This window comes from Halichoerus grypus, chromosome 2, assembly GCF_964656455.1.
Source record: "Halichoerus grypus chromosome 2, mHalGry1.hap1.1, whole genome shotgun sequence".
In the NCBI taxonomy this organism is placed as follows: Eukaryota; Metazoa; Chordata; class Mammalia; order Carnivora; family Phocidae; genus Halichoerus; species Halichoerus grypus.
The window spans coordinates 140,040,270-140,063,934 of NC_135713.1; the positions used below are offsets into that span (position 1 = coordinate 140,040,270).

The 23,665-nt window shown below is 46.1% G+C and overlaps 1 long non-coding RNA gene across 1 annotated transcript in view; it reads right to left on the reverse strand.

The window, feature by feature from the left end:
* The window catches only part of LOC144381151 (uncharacterized), a 39,292-nt gene extending 16,614 nt beyond the window's left edge, over window positions 1–22,678 (reverse strand). The window contains exons 1-3 of the long non-coding RNA XR_013445860.1: window positions 22,238–22,678; window positions 20,116–20,303; window positions 6,456–6,596 (exon numbers count right to left, since the gene is read on the reverse strand). This is a non-coding gene — a long non-coding RNA (uncharacterized LOC144381151). The remainder of the gene's footprint in view (window positions 1–6,455; window positions 6,597–20,115; window positions 20,304–22,237) is intronic.
* Window positions 22,679–23,665: the final 987 nt, after the last annotated feature.

Here is a 23,665-nt window from a genome sequence, read left to right on the forward strand (position 1 = left end):
GAGGGAGAGATAATCTCAAGCAGACTCTGTGCTGAGCACGGAGCCCAATACAGGGCTCTCTTGATCGCATGACCCTGAGATCATGACCTGAGTCGAAATCAAGAGTCGGACGCTTAACCAACGGAGCCACCCAGGTGCCCTGATTTGTTTATTATTCATCTATTGCTAGAAGGCTTGATTTGAACTATGGATGCGTAGAGGGCCAGGATTGGCTTTATGTCACCTCCACACAATGCTGTCAAGAGCATCTCGGTATTGCCTCTGGGCAGCGGCAGCATGAGATGGCATGCTGAGGTAGAAAGAACGATCATCTCATATATTATATTTACGAAGTGTGTTCATAATATCATGTAAAGTCTAAATCAGTTTGATCAAGTCCCCTGTAACTCAAAACTAATGGAGGAAAATGGGATCAACTTGTAAGGAATGGAAGTCTTATGGATCCATTGGCCATCTACTTATTTATAAATAAACATGCATCAATATGCAAAACGCTATGTGGTAGATAGACAGGATGGACCCCTGCCATAATAATAATAATAGTAATAAACACAACCACCTTTCCTGAGCATTGCTAGTCATAGTTCCACACACTCAACATAAATTTGCTCATTTAATTTGTACAACAGTCATATGTGGTAGTTATTATCCCCATCTCACAAATGGAGAAACTAATGCACAGACAGGTTAAACCTTTTACCCAAGGTCACACAGTAAATACCTAAGCCCAGGTTTGCACCCAGAAAATCTGCCTCCAGAATCCATGTACTTAACAACGTACCATGTAGTTAGAAACCACTATGGTGCAGAAATGAATGGGACCCCTAAAATAGGCTACCATAAATAGGGGAATTCTAGGGAAATCTAGGAAAGAAGATACCCTCTTGGGGGGGGGCAGGAGCACTGGGGTCTCAGCCAAGGCTTCAAGGATGATGTAGCATTTGTGCCCAACCTTAAGAATGGATGCGTTCGGGAAACTGAAATGTTGGAGGAGATCTCCGTGTAGACATGACGTGGTCTTAGAAGGAACAGAGAAAACTCAGAGCTTGCCCAGGAATGGTAAACGTCCAGGTAAAGCGTTCAAGGGGAGTCATGTGAGGTAGGATTGAAGGTGGTTTAGGGAGAAGAGGTCATGCATTTTATATTGCAAAATAAATCTTCCAAGCAGACTGTGGGGCTCATTTAGGTCTGACTCCCTCACAGAGAAGCATATAAATGGCAGGATATGAGAGCATCTGCCTGGGGACTGGAGGAGAAATGAGAGGGTTGGGGGTGCCTGGCCGTAGCCCTTTTGCTCTCACTGCATAAACCCTCCCAGGGAAACGGAACTTTTTATTACTAGAGCTGGAATGGGCCCAAGCCAATGTCCCAAAATGGCTCAGTTCCCTTTTTACGGTGAAGTGTCACCATGTTCCAAGGAGAAATGATTTGATCGCAGCAGATGGCTGTTCGGGCTGGCTGGTGACCAGCCTACTGCCCTGTCCCGGGCCCTCCCTACCGGAGATGGATGGCAGCTTCTTTCCTTAAGTTTCATGGCCAGGCCCGCGGCTGCAAATACCACTCTCAGAACAACCTAGCCTCCAGTGTGCTCTGTGCAGGGGTGTCCCCGCCTCAGGGCTCCAGGCAGACTGACGCCCCCCAAGGTGGGCTGGCCCCTCGCTCACTCGCCCGGACGACGCAGGTGCAGAGGGGAGACCCCTCCCAGAGCCTGCGGGGAGCAGCCTGCAGCCCCCACATCATCCGAGGCGGGAAGAGGTGCCCAGGCAGAGGGTTGCAGATGTCCCGAGGCAGAGGAGGCCTGGCTGGGAAGGCCAAGAGGGAAGGCGTGGCATGGCTTAAGGCTTCTACAGGCTCTCGATTGTTCATTTGATTCAGTAGCTCACTTAGGTGAACAGACCGTAATCTGATAACATCAGATGCTTCCAGCTTCCTCTGGCTTCTCCTTCCTTGTCCTCAAAAGAGTTCCAAGTTTCTTTCTTTTGTTTTGTTTTGCCTTTTTTGTCCCCCTCTCCCCCATTACAAAGGAACTTAGACAAAGCAGGACAGAGAAAGCGTGGACACAGTGTGTGTCGGGGGAGGGGAGGCACATTGTCTTTGCAAGAAGGGAGGCTGGCAGGTTTTTTCCATTCGGCTTGAATCTGTGGCTTAGGGAAAGAATCCTCCGAGTGAAGAGCAACAGGGTTTCGGTTCCCCGGGCACAAGACCATCGTGGGCAAATTAATTAGGCTTATGCTCTCAGATGAGATCTTTTTGCAGGGCAGAGCATGATGACCCAGGGGAGGCAGCTCGGAGAGGCATTTCCTGTAATAAATTCTCCATCCGTGCTGGGGAACATAAAGCATTTTCTTACACGTGTGTTCGTCGACATCTTGGGCACACAGAGTGAGAGAGGGGAAAAAAAAAAACAAAACCAACAAACCAGAACCCAAAATAGCACAGCACTGCATGGGAAGGGTGATAAAATTATGGCACTCTGGTGACAGATGTGGGGGTTTCATTTTATCACTCTAGAACCCAGCGTCTTGGGAGGTTTATGGTTTCCATTTCTTTCCTTTCTCCACATCCCTATGTTTTCCTCACGTGGATATATATGTTGTTGCATATTTTACATCCATTTTGGATGTCTTTCCTCATCCCGACCTGCCTGGGATCCCCGCAGCCTTGCTGCTCGGGAGCGCCGTGTTTGGCCCCGCACGAAAGCACCCTCCAGCGCTGCCTGCCAAGGGCTGACTCCTATGAAAACGCTTGTGGCCCCAGCAGGCGCCCGCGCATCCTCGTTCGAGGACCAGGTCCAGCTGCTGTTGCTGCTGCTTTGAAGGCAAATGCATCCCCTGAATCTGGGAAATGGGATTCCCGGGCGTCTCTAACGGAAGCCAGGCAACCATCTGCTGGACCAAAAGGAAAGCAGTGCACCTCTCCCTGCCAGTCATGGCCACCCGGAGCACCTTTGGGATCTTTCTCGCACCCATTCCTTGACGATCAGGTTGTTCCTCCAGCGCTGGTCACGGACACGAGTAAGTCCCACCACCTCTGCGTCAACCCCAGCCCCGACCTGAACGGCCCAGGGGAGACAGGGAGCGCTGGGCGCCCCCGTCCCTCGCCTCTGTGATGGGGATTTTCAGGGTCCACGCCGACTCAGTGCACGTAAACCCCCTTAGGCAACAAGCATGGCCAGCACTGTACCTGCCAGTAGGAGGGTCTGCAAATGTGATCTGCTCTGCCCCTGGGATCAGGCGTTGAGTCAGAGAGGCAGAACCGCTGCGGGTGGTCTCCCAAGGAAGGAGCTGTAGCGTGTGCAGGGGCTAGATCTGTGCTGGACTGGGCTGGCCGTGCAGTCCGTGCGTGACTAGAGGTCAGCCAGGACATCAGTTGAGAAGAAAGTGGGATGCGGGTGACAGCAAGAACGAACTAGAACCTGCGAAGGGGAGCTGAGGCTCACACGACAACCGGAACCTGCAGGGGGAGTGGAACCCGCTTCTGTCCCTCGTTACCTTGATGCCGCGGGTGACCTGCAGGACAGGCTGGCTCCCCGCGCTGCAGAGCTGGACCTGGAGAAGCTGCAGGAGGTCTGGTGGGAGCTGGAAGACCCCCAGAGCCAGGGGCTGCCCCGCACCCCCCGGGTGAGCCAGCGGGGCCAGCGGCAGTGTGCACAAGCCCATTTGGTAGCTGGTCGCCCCGCACCACATTCGGAGCTTGAGAACTCCGGTTCTTGCTCTACCTCGTGCTTCCCAATTTTGGCCTCATGAGGCCAGGGCTCACCTGGCACCATACGAGACAGGGCATTCAGGGGACTGCAGCTCCAGTGTAGCTCGAGTACAAACCACCCTGATACTTGTCAAGAGCGCGGTGACCTTTCCCCTCCGCGTCCGTCACTCCCACCGGTGGAAGAACTGCCGGTCCCAGCACCGTTCGTGTATTCTCGTTCCTCGTGTGTTTTGTTCACTGCCCCATCCCTGGGCCTAGAAGGTGCTCGGTCCATTCCAGACATAATCCCGACGACCACTGGTCTTCTGGCCAGTTTTCAGGCCACTCTCTATTTTTACAGCGCTCCGTGCATTAGCCGCTGTTGACTGAGCACCTATCTTGAGCCCGGCCCTGGGCTCGGTAGTGAGGAAAATGCAAAGACCCAGAAAAAGCCCCTCGTGCCCCCTGGCTTAAGAGGAGCCGTGGATTCATGGGCAGCTAATTAGTATCACCGTGTTACACTGGCTAAGAGACAAGCCGTGCTCATGATGCTCTAGGAATCCTTCCGGGGGACTTGGGGGAGGCTCCCCAGAGGAGTGGGACCTCCACCAGCGCGTGAGGACAGGCGGAGAGGGGAGGGAGGAGGAGGAGGAGAGCGGCAAAGGAGCAGAAGTCAGAGTGCAAAGGCCCCAACCCAGCCAGCTAGAGGACTGTGCGTCCGGGATGGGAGGCAGAAAGTCGCGGCTCACATCGAGGATGATGCTAGGACATGACCCCCACTGCCTGAGCTCCCCCAGCTTGGGAACCGAAAATGTGAGCCTGATGTTCTTCCGTGAGGATGAAAAGTAGCAGACGCTCACTCAGGACAGGTACGGTATGCTGGTGCTGGTACATGGGCGCCTCATCCCAACTAAGCCTCACTAGTTACTATGATCCCCACTGAGGGACCAGGAGCCTGAGTTGCAGGAGATGAAGTCCTACGCCCAGCCACTAAGTGGCTGAACAGGGATCTGCATTCCTGCCTGCGCCCGCAGCTCCATCCCTCAGACGCACAGAGACCGTCCACGGTCAATGCCACCTTCCTCCCCCACGGCTTCAAGGCTGCCCGGGCCCGGGCCCGCAGTTCTAGAAGAAGACCTTGCTGTAGACACTGAGCAGCCTATCGATCGGTAGACTCCTGAGGGCCTGCTTCTGTCGTGTGATTTCAGCTCCCATGAGGCAGGAAACACTCCGGGATTCAAACTAGCTCAATTGTAGGAGAATTCTGCCACCTAAGAAAGTGGCTTTCTCTACCCAGGAGGCCGGATGGACGCGAGAGCCTACATTGTGGGGCAACCTGTATTTATCATGCAATGTGTACTTGCTACTTCTTTGCTTTTTATTTTATGGGGTCCCTCCGGCTCCCTGCCCTGGCAGATACAGGTCTCTTTTGTGCAAAAAGGGTTTTCAGTTGGTAAGTTGAAATGCACTCTGCACTCGTTAGTGTCAGTAATGAAAATGTGCGCCCAGAGAAACCATCCCCCCTCCCCCCCCAAACTAGAGCAGAGCCCACCCCCGCCCCCAGGCCCAGAAAGGCTCCAGCGAGGAGAGGCCAGCCGAGGCAATGAAGCGGGAACGGGGAAAGGAGCTCAAGCTACTAAATGTGTCAATTTACTTGGACTCCCTGCAATTTAGAAGCTGATTTCAAAGAAAAATTGCTTCAGGCCTCGGACTCCTTCTGTTGTTGCCAACTGTGGCCCATTTTTACAGCTGACTGACCACCGGCTCAAAATGCAGGGCTCTGGTAGTCCCGGCAGCCATCCGGCCTGGATGGCCCTTGCTGCCCCCAAGCAGAAGCACAGCATAATTACAGCTAATGGAGGCAGGTCGGGGCAGGCCGGCCCTCACGTCCCCACCCCCGCTTCCCCAAGGACTGTGCCCCGGCTTGTGCATGCAGCTGTTGTGAATCCCCAGTCCACAGCTGACATGATTCATTAGACCCTCGCACTCTGCCACGTCAATCCCCTCACGCCTCTGGAAGCTTCTCTGCTTTCCCTCATGCACAGCGCCGTCCAAGGCTTCGTGCTCCCTGCCTCCCCCCTCTCCCACCCCTGCCCTCAGTGACCTCCCAGGTTAATTATGCCGCCTCAGAAGGAAAAGAAACAGTCTGATTTCAGCAAGAGTGACTGGGCAGAGGGGCAAGAAATCCCTCCCCCCCACCCACACACAAATCAAGACAGATCCTGTTTCCTTGGCAGCTTCAATCTGAGTGTGTCTCACTGAAAATCCATCCCTCTCCCACTGCCAGCCTGAGATGGGGAAGAAGGGGTTATCAGATTGCTCTATTGTAATAAGAAACATATTCATCTCAGCCGAGTTTCCAGAGAGATTCTGGGGTTTGGTTTGGTTTGGTTCTGGTTCAGAAAGGGCAGTTGTTCAAATAGTGTTTTTGGATAGCAAACCATTAGTAAATTGTCCCCTCAACCAACCCTTCCAGGATCTATCGAGAGAGCCTCAGTTGTTCAGAGGAGAGAGTTCTCTACAGGGCTTATCTCAGAGCAACTGGAGGATGCATTATGTCTGCTCAAAAGGAGCCTGTTCCCAGGAAATGGGCGATCTGGGGGGAAGCTTCGGGACAGTGCCTCAGCCAGCAGGGTTATTCTAGGCCGAGGCAAACCGTGGCAGGCCAGGAGCAAACGGACACAGCCACCTGCAGGTGGGGCTCGGCAGACAGAGCGGGGTAGACCAGATGACCTTTCTCCCTGCCTGCACCCCAGCCCTGGGTTCCTTACCTGAACTTTCTTCTTTTGTGAAGACGATCATCTAGACGAATGGAGATAACCTTTCCAGACCAATCACGACCTTCCACTGGGACATTTGCATGCAATTCTTACGGAAATGTCACCCAGAAAATTCCGTGCTTAAGAAGCATCCTTCCAAACAACAAATGTGACAATTAAAACAAAGCACCCTTCTCATGTGGTGGCGCGGAAGCAGCTGGGCTCCAGCATGGCTTGGCTGGCCCAGGCTCGTGGCATTTGTCACCTAAAGGAAACAATAGCAGCTCTGTAGGCATTGCTGTCAGAAAGGGCAGGAGCCACTCTGAAACGGCCTGATCGCCCACGGGCTTTGTCCTCAAATTGAAAAAACGTGCATTGGACAGTTAGAGCGGAAGACACATTTCTCACTTTCTCCCAGCTTTTTCAGGTCTCCTGTGGAACCAGGTCTTCCATGGAAGCGATAGTTGATGGATAGATTATGGCTCCTCTAAAAAGCCCCTCAAATGCTGGTTATCTTGGTGGGTATTCAAAGGGAAACTGAGCCGCATTGTAAAGCCCTTGCAGCTTAGGTGGGGCCTCCCTTTGAACCATTCTTCCCCACCCATACCCCTCCTGTGCAGCTCACTGGGTCAGGGGTTGGAGGCCTAACCCACAAAAAGAACTATCTGATACCTTCCCAATGACTGATGAGCCATAGGATGTCCAAGAAAATAACTTAATAAAAGGAAGAGAAAGAACTGAACCTATTAGATTCCCTCTGTCTTTCTCGGTCTCTTTCTTTCTCTCTTGAACAGGAGCCACGAATAAGAGAAGAATTTCCCACTGGTGGGAGAAACTACTTCTGAAGAGTCATGAAGTAAATTTAGAACTGAAGCAGCCAAAGTTAAGGGTGAGCTGTGGCAACGGACAGGCACAAGGAGCCACTGATGGCTAGAGTGGCTAGAGGGACACTCGGTATCCCTTGATACCAAGGGACACTGGAATGTAGGTATTTCGTCTTGATGGTGCAGTACTTGGGTGACGACCCTGCTGGAGCCCCCTTGAATCTGTCCTAGGTTTCTAGACTTCCTCTTTGTTGCCCATAGACCTAAACATCAATTCTTTTCCTTTGTCTAGCCTCAAGAAGGCTCTATCCCTTCCCTGAAAATAAACCTGGGGAAAACACGTGCACACGTGTGTGCGCGCGCACACACACACACACACACACCCCACAAAACTTGGGGAGACTTGCTATCCCAGGGCCCAGAAAGGAAAGGGTGATTATATTAAGAACACATTTAATTGTTGCTCTTCTATTTGATTAAAGGAGGACAAAAACTCTGATTTACGAGGCAATCACTGGACCCAGAGAGGATGATCCAAGGCAGGCAAAGGTGCTGCCATTTATACAGATTCTTGAGTAACCTGACTGCCTCAGAGGGAGAAAGATGGGCTCCGGAGCCCTCCTACCAGAAGGGCTGTCCATGTGGAGACTCGAAACACCGATGTCACAGCAGGCTAGCAGGCAGCTCTCATGTCTCCCTCTAGGGGGGTGGGGGGGCCAGCAGCATGGCCACCAGAGCAAATATGGCCTGAGAAGAGGCCAAAACCCTGTTCTACCTGATTCCTTGAGCCTTGTAAACCGTGACACAAGATGAGAGACTACAAGACAATTGGGGAGATTCTAAACTGGGTGTCAGTCACTCAGGTGTTTTATCTTTTTCCTGTTGGATTTACAGTGAGCATGCTCTACATGAGGAAGAATGCACAGTACTATTACAAATATCAAGAAGTTTCTCTGCCCATTAAGTATTCTTTACAGCCTGTTTGGTAGAGCAGATTGCATAGTATACAAAGACCTCAACTAACCAGGATTCAACGAACCATCACTTCTCAATTAATTAGACATTTAACCATCACTTCTATAAACATAAAAGGTCAATGGCCAAAAAAAAAAATCAATTAAAAAATGTCAGACTAGGTGATTTCTTAGAAGCTTCACATAGAGCTCTCTAGGACGATGACCTTGAGATACTGCAGGATCTTGAGTCATGTGAAAATGTTTATTTTGCTCATTAAACTCTAGTGACAAAGGCATGCATGTGATCGCCAATATTTTGGATAGGCTTGCAACAAGTTTCTATTTTGTTCTCAAGGAAGCAGGGAATTGGATGTTTAAATGCCCACCCATGAGTTCCTAAACATTATTCTTTAAGACTGTATTATAACAGTCTGAATATCACATTTTCTTCTGAGAAGAGGGGTCATGAGGAGGGATTTTTCCAGATGCTCCTGACCTATACAAAAGCCTCAAGCACTCAAAGGCATGGGTGAACAATTGCCCATAAACAAGTCCAGGGATTAGGACTTGTTTGGTTTAGAGACATGGGTCCAAGTCTCAGCCTTGTCAGTCAAGGAATCACCTTGAGAAAGCCTGGTCTCATTTCCTCAGCTATAAAATGGAGAGATTGTATCAGTATCAAAAATGACCTCTCTCCAAAGATATTCTCACTTCCAAAACCTGCACCACCATCTGGAGAGGAAATTTTGAGGCTATTTGTCTTAATTTAAGCCTCAAACTCGAGGCCAGTTGTGGAGGGAGGTACCTTTGACTGAATCCCATGCTTTGTATTACAATTCTGCCCTCTGAGGGAAACGTCACCTGGGATAATCATCCTGCATATCTAGTCATAGTTGTAGCTTACAAACTCCTTTTCTTGATATAGAAAGACCTTGAAGGTTCCAGTCCATCACTCAGATTTGGCTTTTAAAGATATATCTGGACCCTCTGACCAGACGTGAGATGATGTAGCCTTTGTATCCCTCAGACCCTTCATCCCAGGCCAAACCCAGAAGTTCTTCCAAATCCATTTAGAGGTGAGGAAGTGGGAGGCTTCATGTGGGGAAATGATGAGGTGCTTCCTTCCTCTTAGAGCTGGGTGACCTCCCTCTTCAGGACTCCCACGGCCTCCCAGGCCAAGGGGTCAGGGGCCTGAAAAATAGGGCAGAACCTGGTTTCCTTTTGGACCACACACTCAACCCATTGCAACAGCTGTGTGTAAGCTAATGTCATCAGACTGGGAGAAAGAATATTCCTAATGGTTAGGCTTAGGCTCTGGGGCCACAACGCTTGGACAAGTGACTTCATCTACTAAGGTTTTAATCTCCTCATCTGCAAAATGGGTTTAGAAACAGTCCTCACTTCATAAGGCTGGTGCACTACTTTAGTGAGAAAGTTGATGTCAAGTACTTAGCAGGTAGAAAGTGTTTAGTAGCATGTAGCTCATATTTTGTTGTGTCCCAAGGATCCCCAAAACCCTTCTCTGTTCCCCCAAAGTCTCCCAAGGACAGGGCATCATAGGAGCTAAGATTGATATGACCTCCATGTCTCATCTAGGGGGTTGAAGAACCTTCTGGTTTGTGGAGAGCATGAAGTAGTTCACTGGCTGTGAGCCAACAGCTCTGATTTTTTTGCACCTGTGACTTCACTCGGTCCTGAAGCACCACCTCTGCCGTTTGTAGATTTTTAAAGGTGAGAAATTAGTCATTTTTGCCACCCTCCTCAAAGACCTGATGATTGCAATCACACCTATGTTCATTAGAGTTCCATGGGAATCATAAAATAACTTTTAGGTGAGGTGTGGGCATTCAAATGCACCCAAGCTTAATTGGAAAAGAAGAGGTTGTATAATTTGGCACAAAGAGGAATAGCCAGAGTCTCAGCGTGGCACCCGCCGTTAAACCAATGGGATCGAGCACGCAGCCTTGGTTCACTCATTCTGCCTCTGGAGTTTGCCAGCTGCATAGCTGGGGGCAGGTCGGCCCTCTCCAAGCCCACACTGCCTTCATTGTGAGGAGAAGGTCATTCCTTCCTAGGCTCATGCTGGAGACAGCGTTCTATAGCTCAGCATCTATGGGTCCTGAGTCTACTGAGCTTCTCTGTTGGCTGGTAGGCAATTCCGTGAACCATTTGGTACCTCTCCCTCAAGGGCACTGATGGTTGGTAGGCAATTCTGTGAACCATTTGGTATCTCTCCACCAATGGCAACCATTAGCAAGCAACTCATCCTCCCTCTGGACTGGGCTCCCAACTTGGACCAAGTCTACCAACTTGGACTGGACCAGCACAGCCCTGAGCCTGCAAATCCACCACCAGCAGAGGGCGCACTGCCCTATCACCCGCAGGTAGCCAGCCCCGGAGCAGGGGACCACTTGCACCTGATTCCCACTAGCGATCACCTGTCCCTAGGTAGAGGTCACATCTAGCTGCAAGGGGTGTGGCTCTGCTAAGACACACGGAAAAGCCCCCTCCTCCTCTCCTTCTCTTGACTACCTCTGAGTCCTCCAGGGGAACTTTGCACCGCCCATCTGATGTCCTTCAAGTCTTGGTCACAGCATTTCATTGCTTATTTCAATCTTTTTTTACTGTTACACGTTCAGTCATTCCTAGCATGGACTCTGGTCTCAGACTACCCGCACTGCAATTGCTGCTTCCTATGCATATGGCTCGAGCCAAGTTATTTAAACTTTCTGTGTCTCCTTTTCTGCAACCGTAGCATGAGGCTGATCATAGCTCCTCCTTTAGAGCTGTCCTGAGGACTGGATGAGTAGATGCAGGGCAAGCACTCGCAAGAGCGTCTGGAACACGGGAAACCCCATATTCCTGCTGACTGCGCTGTTATTGTGTTCTGAGGCCTCAGGGACATCTCATAATCTGTGGCGTTCTTCAGAGGTTTCAGCTCACAGGAGAGAGGGAGTAGAGACTGTCCAGTCAGCTCTCCACCAGGACGCAGAGTTAATCCACTGTATTGCAACACACAGTTGGGCCTTCTCTCTCTCTGCCTGTTTATCATGATCCTGGGGCAGCTCAGTCCTTCCTGTTCTGGGGACAGTTCCTCTTCTTCCGGAACTATCTGTTTACTCACATTTCTGTGGATCCACCCTTCCCCAGTTACAGAGAAATATATATCTATATTTAACAAACAGATGGAGACTTAATTTTAAAAAACTCAGTATACCCCAACATGTCCAACTTGCCACCACCACCAGGCTCAACCCCACACGGCGGCAGCAGATGGGAGAAAAATGGCACTGATGCTCTATCCCTCGCTTTCCCTAAAGGTGGGCCGCTTCGGTTCTTAATATTTCTCCTCAAGAGCCATCTTTGTAAAATCTTCCACAACAGAAGAGAAGAACTAAAGGAGGACTCTCGGAGGGACACCTGTGTTTTTTGGCCACATGGGGAAAAGTCATGGAAATCATGTTCCCAAACCCTACCCCACATCCTCCTTCCTACCCAGACCCCAATCCTCACCGTCCTGAAAGAGGCTCAGGGACAAAGTCATCTTCACAGAAATCGCTGGTAAAACACCGGGGCGGGGCGGGGGGGGGGGGGGGGGGGAGGAAGCTACCTTTGCTGTGCGCACCTGTCTGGCTCTCTCCCCCACCCCCCTCCCCTAGGGCAACTCCTAGCACCCCTCACACCTCCCCCGCCTGTGCGGCACAACACACTCCAGATATTTCCAAATAATTGCCCATCAGCTTCCCAGTAAAACAAAAAGGCTGTAGTTGGCACTTTCTTTTCGCTCCCCACCCAAGCTGTTCACGCAAGAAAAAAAATTTTTTGAAGTCTACAAGTTGAAAGGCTTTTTTAAAGCACCTACCCACATTAAAGGAAGACTTTAATTTAGAGCTACAGCTACAAGATCAAAAATAGGAATAATTAAAGCCTGAGATTAACTGTTAAGATAGGCATTTTTATTTTCTTTGCCAAGGCCTTAAACAGGTAAACCACATATTTAAAGGAAGCACTCAGATCTGAAAATCCCAATGGGGATTTTTTTTTTTTTCCCTTGTTTAAGACATAATGAATTCAGTCTTCAGAGACCAGGGAGCAGGGTTCGTTAAAGCTCCCTGAACTGTCAGCTGAATAATTATCTAGCAAAGCCTATGTGTAGGTGACTCTGCACGACTGAGCTGCTTTCCTGTTTTCAAACAGAAGGTTGCCGACCTCTGGAACAAAATTTGGCAAACTCAGGCAATGTCCGTTCGTGGCCCTCCTTTTCATCATGGGATTATTTGATTTTTCAGCCTTGTACGTATACTGAATTCCACTCAAATACCCTTTCCAAATGTCCTAAAGAATGTAGATTTTCCAAACAAAACAAACAAACAAACGGACACATAAAAAAAACCAACCAAACATAAAAAATCTCCCTTTTTCAGAATGGCTGGAGCCAAGTGAACTTATGTCAAAACCCACAAACAGCCTGACAGTTTATACTCCAAGGAGAAGGTGAAGCAGGCACATTCAGGGTCAAATGCAAAATAAGAATTCTGGAAAAAAAAAAAATCTCATTACTGCCAGACCTGTTGGTTTTTTAATAGGATTATAATTTTAAATTGTGGCTTTAAAATACCTGTCTGAGAGCTCGGATGTTATTGCTTTAAAATCTCCACCCGAGGGGTGGCGGCTGTGGGGTTTCCCCCTTCACTTAAAAAGAATCTGGGCAGCTGAATAATGGGCTCATCCTTTTGTGGCATGGATTCTCATCATCATATTTTAAAACTAAAGTATTCAGCCTCCTTCCCCACAGGATGCAAGGTACCTTCAAGCAAACACAATGCAAGTCATTATGCTAACTTGACTGAAGGCAGAGCTAAGCAATGAACTTGAGAGCAGACGCAAAACCTGATGTGGAGTGGAGATCTACCCGGCTTGCTGGTGTCCCAGAAGAACTTTGCCCGGGGGTCAGGCAGGTCCGTTGGCTACGCCTCACCAGGCAGGGAGAAGTGGGATTTCCAGAAGAGAACACAAAAACTCAGTTCCTTGTTGTAAAGGAGGAAAATGAACAGCCCACCTCCTGGGGCTGGCCAGCTTCCCTCAAGTTCAGTCGAAGAGGACAGTCCTGCCCTAAACCCAGCAAACTCCCTCCCCTGCTTCCGCTAATACCTCTGTCATCTGCCAAACACCAAAATGGGCCTGGAGTAGGTTGCCTGTTTTGCTCTCATGGACAGCAAGAGCGTTGAGAGAAGGGTAATGATCAGCCAGTGCTGTCCCGGACTCCTGTCCCCAGCTGGAAATCACCTAGACCCACAGTCTCCATTGTCCATGCAGACAAAGGTCATAGGCAAAAGAGGCAAATTCCCAGTGTAGCTCTAAGTGTTCCTGATGGGACCTTATGTCTAGACTCATTGGCCTAGACTGCGCTCCTGGGACTGGCAGCAACTAAGGTGTTAAAATGCTTTATCAGGGTTCCAAGAACGTTGACCATCTAAGGCTTTTTCACTGTGTCCCCCTTAAGCTTCAAAGCCCTTGTGAAAACTGACTCTCAAGGTAGGTCCCAACGACTTGGAGATCCCAGCCAGGATGCGAGGATTATGCCTCGATGGGTCTGCAAGCCAGGTTCAAATACGGGGCACACATATAAACTCGTGAGAGCTTGAGAGCTGCCTCTGGTGGTGTCAGCCTGCCTCTGAAACCAGGAAAATGGCACATCAACTCAGTGCTCCAAAGATACTGAGCAAACATCTCAGCATAACCAGAGAACGGACATTCCTCTAACCCCCACCCCCTGTATGCTTTGATAATATTAACTCCATGGTTCCATGACCAGATCTCAGGCTTTCCCTGCCGCCCGAAGACCAGCCAAGGGCTTCTTCATCCCTCCAACCCACTTTCTTTCTTTCTAGAAACCCCAGCAGCGGTATGACTTGCTTGAACTGAGCCCAGCATACATGCCAGTGGTCATTCTGAGGGTGAGCTTTCGGTTGTGCAAAACCTACACCTCAAATTGAAAAACAAATAAACGGCTTGGGGTCATCAGGGTAAGGGGTTAAAATAACATCTAATTTTTTTTTAAAGATTTTATTTATTTATTTGACAGAGAGAAACACAGCAAGAGAGAGAGCACAAGTAGGGGGAAGGGGAGAGGGAGAAGCAGATGCCCCGCTGAGCAGGGAGCCCGATGTGGGGCTTGATCCCAGGACCCCGGAATCATGACCTGAGCTGAAGGCAGACGCTTAACAACTGAGCCACCCAGGCGCCCCATAACATCTAATTTTGACAGGTGCATGGAAGTGTGAATTTAAATTTTGGGAACTCCTATATGAGAGAGAGTAAAGGTGTGGTCTTGATGGGAAGTCATTGGTCAAATGTTACAGTGTGGGCCCGGCTCATCCAGACAGGCCCCTTCATAATTCCTACAGCTCATAATGTTTCCTTCAATTTGTGGGAAATTGTTTCCATTTGTTTTCTTTTCCCCCTGTGTCGTTCTTACACATTTTTCAGTTTATTCTGGGTAGCTTAGAGTTCTAAAAATGTCATCTTTTTTTTTCTCATGACGTTTTGCAATTGCTTCTTAATGGGATGTAGTATTTGGCCAACTTACTGAAATTCTCTTATTAGTTCAGATCATATTTCAGCTGATTTGGAAGGATTTTCCAAACAGACAACTATATGGTCTGCAAGTAAAAACAGCTTTGTCTCTCCTTTTTCAATATTGATACGTTTTGTTATTTTATACTATTTTATTCCATTAGCTAGGATGTTGAATAATAGTAGTGTTTATCTTTGTTTCTGATTTCAAACTAGTGATTCACCATTGTATATGAGGTTTGTAGAGGGATTTCTTTCCTTTGTTAAAGTAAGGCTATTTTATTTTAATTCTATTTTGTTAAGTGGTTCATTACATCATAAATGGGACTTCGTTGAACTCATTAAAATGTTTTTTTCGGAATCTATCAAGATGACATTATGCTTTTCTCTCTTAATTCCTGATCAAATGAACTACATTAATAGATTTCCTCATGTTGAAATATCCTGGCATTCCAAGGATAAGCCCTACTTAGTTAAGATGTATTATTCTTTTAGTATACAAATGGATTTAATTTACTAATGTTTTATTTAGGATTTTGGTGTCTTTGTTCATAAATGTGATTGATCTATATTTTCTTTTCCCCCTCCCCCGATATCTTTGTTTAGTCTTGTTATATGGTTACGCAAGCCTCATAGATGAGATGAGAAGCTTCCAAGTTTATTCTGTGCTCTGAAAGAAGTGATATAACCCCACAATTATCTGTTTCTTGGTGATCTGAGCTTTATGACTAACTTGGCCTAACTTTTACATGTTTCTGTAATTATTTATCTTTCTTTAGTCAATTTTAGAATTTATATTTACCAGGAAATCACTCATTTTAAAATCCACATTTGCAAACTTATTTTAAAAAGTTCAGCATGGTGTGTTTTTATGCTTTAAATCTCCTAAAAGAATATACATCCTTAAACAAACTGAGGGTTGCTGGAGTCGGGGGGGGGCGGGGGGGGAGGGATGGGGTGGCTGGGTGATGGACATTGGGGAGGGTATGTGCTATGGTGAGTGCTGTGAATTGTGCAAGACTGTTGAATCACAGACCTGTACCTCTGAAACAAATAATGCAATATATGTTAAGAAAAAAAAAAAAGAAGATAGCAGGAGGGGAAGAATGAGGGGGTGAAATCGGAGGGGGAGATGAACCATGAGAGACGATGGACTCTGAAAAACAAACTGAGGGTTCTAGAGGGGAGGGGGGTGGGAGGATGGGTTAGCCTGGTGATGGGTATTAAAGAGGACACGTTCTGCATGGAGCACTTGTACACAAACAATGAATCATGGAACACTACATCAAAAACTAATGATGTAATGTATAGTGATTAACATAACAATAAAAAATTTTTAAAAAAGAATATACATCCTTTCTTATTTCTAATGTTTCATTAATTTCCTCCTTGTTCATAATTGGCCTTGATCAAACCCTTGATCATTTTTCTTTTTTGCATTTACTCCATTAACCCCGCATTTTCTCATGTTTATTTATTCTTTCCTTCTACTTTTTGGGGAATTACCTTATAATTTGTTATCTAGCTTCTTGATTCCTAAGTTCAGTTTATTTTTAAAAAATCTTTAAATTTTTTTTTTTAAGGGGTGCCTGGCGGGCTCAGTTGGTGGAGCATGTGACTCTTGATGTCAGAGTTGTGAATTTGAGCCCCATGTTAGTGTAGAGATTACTTAAAAATAACATTTTTTTTTAATAGAGAGAGCTCGTGCATGAGGTGGGGACAGAGGGAGAGAGAGAGAGAATCTTAAGCAGCTCCATGCCCAGTGCAGAGCCCAGCACGGGGCTCGATCTCACAACCCTGACATCATGACTTGAGCAGAAATGAAAAGTCAGACACCTAACCAACCGAGCACTGAGGTGCCCCAAAATAAAATCCTTAAAAAAAACCCTGTCTCATTATCTAATTAGGATATTGCAAGCTATAAAATGTCCTCTGAGTGTCATTTTGCACGCATCCTACAAACTTTTTGTCTACTACTGTGTTCACATTCTCATTTATTCCTGAGTTATTGGTCATTTCAGTAAGATTTTCTCTTTAACCTACGAGTTATTTAAAAGTCTGTGCTAAAATGTCCTGGTAATTGTATCTAGAAGACATAAAGAACTCCTACAAATCAATACTGAAAAGACAGCTCATTATAAAATGAATAAAGGGCGCCTGGGTGGCTCAGTGGTTAAGCGACTGCCTTCGGCTCAGGTCATGATCCTGGAGTCCCTGGATCGAGTCCCGCATCGGGCTCCCTGCTCAGCGAGGAGCCTGCTTCTCCCTCTAACCCTCCCCCCTCTCATGTACTCTCTCTCTCTCTCTCATTCTCGCTCTCTCAAATAAATAAATAAAAATCTTTAAAAAAAAATAAAATAAAATGAATAAAAATTTGAACAGTCAACTCATCAAGAAGACACGTGAATGGCCAAAAAAAAAAAAAAAGTGAAAAGGTAGTCAACATTAGCAGTCATCAGGGAAATGCAAAGTAAAACTACAGTGAAATACCACTTGGCATCCACCAAAGGGCTGACATTGAAAAGATGTTAAAATATCAAATGTTGGTGAGTAAGGTGAGTAAGTAGAGCAAAAACTCTCGAACGTTGCTAATGAAAGCATAAAGTGGCACAACCACTTCAGAAAAGAGTGGTAGTTTTTGGCAGTTCTAATAAAATTAAACAGATTCCCACCCTACAAACTAGAGCTTCTGTTACTAGGTATGTACCCAGAATGCATATGTTCAGAAAAATCCTTGTACAAAAATGTTTCTATTAGCTTTATGTACAATAACCCCAAACTGAAATCTGGATCACCAAGTAGTAATATAACCGCACAGAGAGATACTACTTAAGAAATGAATAAATAGGGGCACCAGGGTGACTCAGTCGGTTAAGCATCTGACTCTTGATTTCAGCTCAGGTCATGATTTCACGGTCACAGGATTGAGCCCTGCGTTGGGCTCAGCACTCAGCATGGAGTCTGCTTGAGATTCTCTCTCTCCCTTTCCTTCTGCCCCTTCCCCAACTCATGCTCTCTCTCTCTCTAAATAAATAAATAAAATCTTAAAAAAAAGAAATGAATACATAAATAAGAAATGAACTGTTGCTACACACAACAATCAGGAATGCATCTCGAAAATATTATGCTGAGTGGAAGAAGCCAGATACAAAAGAATTTCTGCTGCATGATGCTATTTACATAAAGTTCAAGAACAGTGATTATCTCTGGATGGGGGAATGACTGGAAAGGGGCAGGAAGAATCTTTTTGGAGTGATCGAAATGTTCTAGATCTTCAGCTAAATGATGACTACTTACGTGTGTACCTCAAAATTCTATGAGCTGCACACTGAATACTTGTGCATTTGACTATGTAAATTATACTTAGAAGAATACCACCAACAACAAAAAGTGGTTTTTTTGCCCTTCTTCTGTAGTTAATTTACAGTATTAGTGCATTTGGCTAGAAAATGTATTTAAATACATTCAGCTACTTAATATTTATTGAGATTTCCTTTGAATCATAGTAGATAGTACATTTTTGTTCCTGCTCTGTAAGTATATGAAAGAATATATGTAATTCTGTTAAAAATAACTTATACAGCTTGTAGTTTCTTTTTCAAATATACCAGTTTTCTTTTTTTAAAAAAATGATATTTCTATTTCTGAGAGAACTATGCTAAAATTGTGGATTTTTTTTTTTTTTACTCATTTCATCTGGTAAACATTTGTTGAGTTCCTGCCCTTGGAGGAACATACGTTAAGAGTTGAGAGCAAAGGGTATGGAGCCAGACCACCTAGGTGTGAATCCTGGCTCTGGTATTGACTAGCTGTGTGACAGTGAATATGCCACTTAGCCTCTCTGTGCCCCAGTTTCTATATCATTAAAATGTGGACAATATAGTGCCTCTCTTATGTGTCTGTCATAACTATTAAATGAGTACATGTGAATTCCTAGAATAATGCTTGCATAAAATAAGAACTTAGTAAGTGTTAGCTGTCACATGACCGGAACTATGGTATGCCCTGGAGATACTACAATGAAAGAATGAATATAAGACATGGTCTGTCTAGACCTCCTGGAGCTTATCTTGTAATGGAGGAGTCAGACTTTTTGTCAATTGCACAAATAAATGTATAATTACCATTGGGATAAGTGCAATAAAAGAGAAAAAACAGTATCACAAGAGCATATAACAATGAGACATGACCTATTTCGAGGGATTGGAGAAGACTCTCCTAAGGAAGTAGCATTTGGGCTGAGAAGAATGTGGTTATGACTTTCAAATACGAAAGAATTTCTTAAACAAGTCACAGGAAGTATAGTCTATAAAATTTGGTTGCATTACATTTTAAGCTAGTCTAGTTCAAAAACACCACAAACAAAATGAAAAGACAAATCAAAGGCAAGATATTGCAATGCATATGGCTGACAAAAGGTTACTTTCCAAATTTATAAGAAATTCTACAAATCAGTAAGAACAAGCCAAAGTGTACAAATGGGTGGACAGATTGACAGGAACAAGCCATTCACATAATAAACTGGAATAGCCAAAAAAGCACAAGTAAAGATGCTCACCCTCATTAGTGAGCAAGGTAACACAAAATACAATAACAACGTTATACCTGGCAAAAATTTTAGTGTAACAACATCAATATTTGGCAATGAGAACTCTAACATTACTCTAAAAGTAAATTAATACAATTAATTTGGAGAGCAATGAAGCAATATCTAGTAAAACCAAATAGGCACATACTCTTTGACTCAGAAATTTTACTCCTGGGCATATACTCAAAACTAAGCTTTCCAACGTTTTCACATCAAGGCCCACGGTGGATTTTATTTTACCCAATTGTTGTGTCTCTGTCTTTCAACAGGAGAAATTTAGCCCATTTACATATATTGTGATAACTAATATTACTGGATATATTTCTATAGACTTATTTAATGTTTTCCATGTCTCCAACTTTAAAAATATCTTTGTTAGCTTTCCCCTTTTTTCCCCTACCATCTGTTTTAATGGATTTTGAATTCTTTGAATTTCTTTTTTCATCCAGAAGCTTGGATATTATATACCCTATTTCTATTTCTTTTTCTGGTGATTATCCTTACACTTGAAAACACATTTAAGCATATATCTTTCTATTAATCTCTGGTATTTGTCAATATCTCTAAACTTTCCCTGAAAAGTTATCTATTGATTTGATACAATTCCAAAATTAGCCTGCTTTCACTTTCTTCTCCATTCCAAACCCACCATAGGGAAATCCTTTTCACATCACGCCATCAAAAACTTTTTAGACTTAACTACTAAGCTTATAGGTTTATTGGCTTACCACTTTTCTGTGACTTGATCACTTTCTCAGGGTGACTTTTCTTCTTGCTAGAAACAGTCGAGTGTATCTGCTCAGAGAGGGTCTGTGGGGGTGGAGTCCTTGCATGCCAGTGGTTTTATTCTGTCCTTCAACTTTGACGCTAATTTGGCTCAGCACAACATTGTAATTCTCTGCAGCCATTCTTTCTCCTGCAGTTGAAAACCAATGAATTCCCCTAAATTGTTATCCTTTTGGTCTACTGCTACTTTCCCTTAGATTTCAGTTTAACAAGTATTTGTCACATCCCTACTATGTGCTGAGTACATTTCTAGGTGCTGGGCCCAGAGGGGTGCCTGACATAGGCCTGTGCGTGGTGTGCTGGGTTCACTCCCACCACTGTGCCTCTACTTCCTACGCTTCCCCCTGAGGACTGGTTGAGGGGCCACCCTGCTCAAGGATAGCCAATGCCTAGGCTGGGCAACAGCACAGTGTGGTCTGATCTTCAACAAAAACCCAAAAACAACAGCAACAAAACTGAGCTTTGCTGATTCAGTTCTCATTCTTATGCATTTCAGTGGCAGAAATGCCCAAAGAATAAAGCTGTAAAAATAATTCTGCCTGCTCTTTGGCCATCTGCCCACTAAGGGCAGAGCTCAGGGCATCTGGTCCCTCTGATAAATGCTCTGACCCAGCTCTGCCTGACAAACCACATCTTTCTCACTATCACTTTCTGAGCAATGACATTTGGGAGAGGAAAGACCAGCTTCTTGGCACAGCAGTTCCCTAAAGAAAGAAAAGAGGGTTGGGCATGGGGGTGGGGCACATTTATTAAATCACCTGGAGGACTTTCTAAAAAATGCACATTCTGGGCCCTTAACCTGAGAATGAGATTTGACTTCTTGGGGATGGTAAGGAGAGGCTGGGGGCTTGGGCGGAGGGGGGGACAAAAATATACATTTTGAAAAAGTGTTTCAGGAAATTATCATCTATATTTTACGCATGGCCACTATGCCACTTCCGAGAGGCAGCCACTGATGTTATCCATCCCTGTCATTTTAGAGATGAAGAAACCATGGCTCAGAGAGGAAAGGTGATTGATTTGTTTCAGGCCATACAGCTAGTCATAGAGGAGCCAGGATGAGACTCAAGGACACTTGAATCCTAGACTGTGCTTCTCCTGACTTTACCTGAAATATGTCTTTAACTCTTGCTCTACTTGAGATCATCATCATCACCATTATCACCAGGACTACCACCATGACCACCACCACCACCACCATCATCATCATCATCTTCACCAGATACTCTACTGGCCACTTACATAAACTTCTCTCTGAAATTGGCAATAATCCTACAAGGCAAGTATTGTCTCTGTTTCTCACCCTTGTCCATTTTCTCAACCTTTACATCCTATGCATCCTGACACACAGGATCGGTCACCACCAAGTGCCTATATCTGTGCTCTTTGTCTTTTGTTGTAAGGTCTCTTCATATCTTGCCCAAATGGAAAGTTGGCTGTCCCCTGTAAATGCTACCTCATCTGCGGCCTCTCAAGTGGAGGCTATTCAGGTCTCACCTTCATTCTCCTTCTATCAGAGGGCTTGAGGGTGGGGTAGGTGTCCCATTGTACTTGTAATTCAACTCTCTTCCCTCCTCCTTCAAAACCCCCAGATCCTTCAAAATTCATGCCACACTTTACTACCTGCCACCCTTACTTGCAACTGTTGGCTACCAATCTACTCTCCTTCACTCATTAATGACTCTAGCCCTCCATGCCTACTCCTGTCACATTCTTAGTGACTTAAAAACCTTGTAGAATAGTGGACCATTCCACACCTTGCAGGACCTCCTCACCTCCAACAATCTTTAATCTCTACTCTCTACTCAGACACAGTCTCATGCTTGTGTTCCAAACCCTGACATCACATCTCTCTGCTATCAATCCATTGACTTTACCATCTTTGTATCTTTCTTTATAAAGATATAAAATATATGCTAAGATAACATATATATGCATATGTATGCAGATTATTTATATATAAGGAGGTTCTTTATATAAGGAGATATATATACACACACACACGTGTGTGTGTGTGTGTGTGTGTGTGTGTGTGTGTGTGTATTTATCTCCTTATATCCTCACCTGCCTCTTTGTTCTGCTTCATTCCATGGTTTACCATTACGATGATTTCTTGCCTTTCTTTTTCCATCAAATCCATCTGGAAGAAGCCCATTCAAGAGTAAATCCATACCCACATATCTTGTGATCACAGCTGAGGTGCTCCAAGTTGTAGCAGAAAATACAGAGGTGCTGGAGGGTTTACCTTAAACATATCCCTGCACACCCCAAATAGGAACCCAGCATGCTTGGCGGTTTTATGATACTTCACTCTGTGAAAAGACTGTTTCACACCTTTCCCTCCCTCTTTCAACTTTATGAATGTCTGTCTTCATTTGAGTTCCCCTAAAAGCTGTGCCTGAGACACAGGCTTACCTGAAGGTAGTTTATATGGGAAGTGATCCCAGGGATCCAGAGAGAGGACCTGAGGAGTGAAACAGGAAAAGTGGGAAAGGCAAAGATGTAGGACTGAGTTGGCTGCCCCTATGGGCAACAGAGGACCAATCCCATGGTACCTTCTGAAGAGCCTGAAGGCTGTAGCTCAGATTTCTCTGCTCAGGGAATGAGATGGGTGAGTACTTACCTCCAGGCTTTACCTCCTGTCTCCAGGTGGCCAACGGTGGCCTCTTGCCACCAACTCTCCCCCATCTCCAGGCTGTCCCAGGGTGAGCGCCCAGCACATTCTATGGGCTTTCATGCAGCAGCTTCAGGGACCCCCTGGGGCAGACACGGTCACATTGCTGCCAGGTGGAGCTGTTCCGAAGCCTGTCCAGACTGTTCCCTGTAATAGTCTGTTAGGTAGGGAGTGTCTCTCTGAGAGGATCTGAACTAAGGCACAAGGGAATCCCTTGCACCTTGCATACCCTTCATGGACCCTCCAATTCAGCTGAGTCTTTATCCAAAGCTGCAAGTTCTGCCAGGACTTAATGCAAGAGAGTGAGTGGAACGAGCCCTGGTCCCCTTGTCCCAGCTGATCTCAAGGTCATAACTAACACTCATCGTCTATTTCTATCACCTGTTCTCCATCTTCTCAGCCAGCATTGAGCTGGTGTAAGTTGACTGCTTTATGCAGGCACCTCTGTCCCCTAAGAGGTCTGCCTCTCGATGCCTTGGATTTATCAGGTCATGGGTGCTGCACTGCCCATTTACCATAGTTACTAGACAAGAAAGCGCTGGAAGTCACTCAGGCAGACCTTCTGAGTTCGGACATGGACCTCCCTGCTCTCCTGGGCTGGCTGGCAGCCATCCAGCAGGAGGATCGTGAGGGCACTGGCCCTGGGTAGAAGGTGAGAGGTAAAAAGGTAAGTTGTTAGAAGCTAAGAAGGTATGTTCCAAAAGGCTTCCGTAGGAGCGCGAGGGGATGCCAACGAATTTCTTCGCTAACGTCACGAAGAAGGAGTTGTCTCCTCCTGAACACAGACTGTGCTGGGAGCTTAGGTGATGTGTCTTCTG